At 38.5% G+C, this 2612-nt stretch overlaps 1 non-coding gene across 1 annotated transcript; it reads right to left on the bottom strand.

Moving 5' to 3' along the window:
• Positions 1–2092: 2092 nt before the first annotated feature.
• trnal-aag (transfer RNA leucine (anticodon AAG)) lies at positions 2093–2174 on the bottom strand. Its single transcript has one exon. It is a non-coding gene; the product is annotated as a tRNA-Leu (tRNA).
• Positions 2175–2612: the final 438 nt, after the last annotated feature.

Raw genomic sequence — 2612 nt, 5'->3', positions numbered from 1 at the left:
AGGTTTTCTACATAAATAATGAACTTCCTCATTTTATAATGTGGAACTTTAGTCACTGGGCTAAAATACAACAATCAAAAGCATGAGAATTAAACATATACTCAACCCACCTCTCATCATAGATACTGTGATTTGTCACATCTGGGCGACAAGTGATGTCATCTGTAGCCTCTCTTATTGGCCTTTTTACAGATGTTGAAACAGCAAGAGGGCCATCCTCAAATGAGGTATTCAACATGATAATACTGCAGCTAACATGTTTAGTATGTTACATCATTTGAGTACCTAATGATAAGAAACAAAGATTTTTTTTAGGATATATTCATTCAAATTGTGAACTGTGGGTTGATAGAAAATCGAAAAATTATATTATTATTAATAGAAAAAAAGATTAATTCTTACTCTTGCTTCTTTCTGGCTTCCTAGCGTGCTGTGTTGAAACATGAGCTGAGAAATAAGCTCTCTAAATCTGAACCAGTTTATCATAAACACGAATTCACAAAATGATTCAGTGTTTCGAATCACGACACGCTGATGACACACTGCTGACCAAAACTGTGGAAATGCAATGAAAATAACAAACGTGCAATTATTATTATTTTTTATTTACATGTAATGCATTAAATGTAGCATGCTATTTCAGTAAAGACCAAGTTAATCTTAATGCAAATAGGAATCTTCTATGTGTCCTTTTATTAATTTCAGTGGTTTTTTTTTTTGTTTTGTTTTTTTCATTATTATTATTTTATTCTGATCTTAAACAGGACAAAGTCTTCAAACACACAGAAAAACTCTTGGTAAATCAACAGATCCATGTGACACAATTATAAAGATGGTGTTTATAAAGAGGAGAATGAAGATTGAAGAAGCATTCAAAGTCAAACATGAAGATACTGAGGAACAAACAGATTGGTTTTTATTCTCAAAGCTGAACTCACTCATTTGATCCTTATTAAAATGTCCAGCTCTACAGGAGTTAATATTTTTTTAAGAAGGTCATATGAGTGTAGTAATTAATTAAACCAGGCGTGCCTTAGGTGTCCTGAAAAGGGAAGCCAAAAGTTTTCGATCGCCCCCTGGTGGCTGGCTGCAGTATAGGTCATAAACCCTGCCCTCTCCATGTAATCTAATGGGACGTGAGCCAAACTAAATAATCGAATTACACAACAAATATTTTTTTTCCAAAGGTGATTTCCATCGTGTGAGGTAGTTCTTATAATTCTGATTCATGCTCAGGTGTTCTTTTTTCTAATAAGTTTGCTTTTAAGTAGTTATTTGATGCTATAAAAACTGGGTGTGGTGTCATGATTGTGATCGTGCGATTGGGTCTGCGGGAGTTTGGGCGGGACTTTGACACCGCGGCTCCGCCTCACGACACTACTGCGCATGCTCTGGCTCCAAACAAACCTCTACTGCGCATGCTCTGGCTCCAAATGACGAAACTTCCCCCAAGACGGTAGCGGCCATATTGAGCTGTTTTGGCTTCACTTTTTCTATAGTGGAAAGAAGCGGAGACGCGTTGTCCATATTTTTTACAGTCTATGAATTAAACAGTTGACTTGTGTAATATTGAACTCCCCAAAAATGCATTTCCATTTTCAGACTTTACAATATTCAGAGCTTTAAAAACATCCGTCTGCTAGTAATATAAAACATTTCTCCAGTTGACACAACTTGCTATAGTTACTGTGTGCTGCCTACATTAGTTTCTGATTTAAAGGGCTTTAGAGAACAGATAACATGGCCAGTAAGTCATAAGGAAAGCAAAGGGAAGGAGGTGAAGTGAGGCCAAGTATGGTGACCCATACTAGGAATTGTGCTCTGCATTTAACCCATCCAAGTGCACACACACACACACACACACACACACACACACACACACACACACAAACACCAGACATTTCTGCGGCGCCTGGAGAGCAGTTGGGGTACGGTGCCTTGCTCAAGGGACTCACCTAAGTCACTCTTCTTATTCACCTTCCCAACCGACAATCCCTGCCGGACCTGAGACTCGAACCTGCAACCTTTGGGTTACAAGTCCGACTAACCATTAGACCACGGCTGCCCCCAAGAGCCTTCCAGAAGTCTGCCCTGGCAGCGGTGGGATTCGAATCCATGCCTCCGAAGAGACTGGAGCCTTAATCCAGCACCTTAGACCGCTCGGCCACGCTACCTATAATAATAAATAATAGATGTAAATCAATCCATTTGTTAGACAGACAGTTCAAATCAGAAACAAAAAATGTGCACCAAAAAAAACAAACATCTGTTCTGATCATGATCTTCTGTCCACCTCAGTTGTAAATGTATCATCAGAAGTTGATCTAGGATGAGTGTTTCTTCTCTTTTTCCCATAGCAGCAGCACAAGTGTGGGATCTTCTTCACATTAAGAGATATGAACTCAATGAATCTTTAGTAACATGATTTTTTAGACAGACTGAGACTAGCTCGTATATGATTTAGTGAGTTAGCACTGTTTTTTTACTTCTAGCTAAACAAGCAACAAACAGGGCACATCCGTAAGGAGAACAGTGTTGGGCACGTACCTTTAAAAAAGTAATTAGTTATAGTTACTAGTTACTTCTCACAAATCGTAACTGAGTTAGTAACT

The sequence above is a fragment of the Garra rufa genome, chromosome 4, assembly GCF_049309525.1.
Source record: "Garra rufa chromosome 4, GarRuf1.0, whole genome shotgun sequence".
Classification (NCBI taxonomy): Eukaryota; Metazoa; Chordata; class Actinopteri; order Cypriniformes; family Cyprinidae; genus Garra; species Garra rufa.
This window is presented reverse-complemented; position numbering and strand designations above follow the sequence as displayed.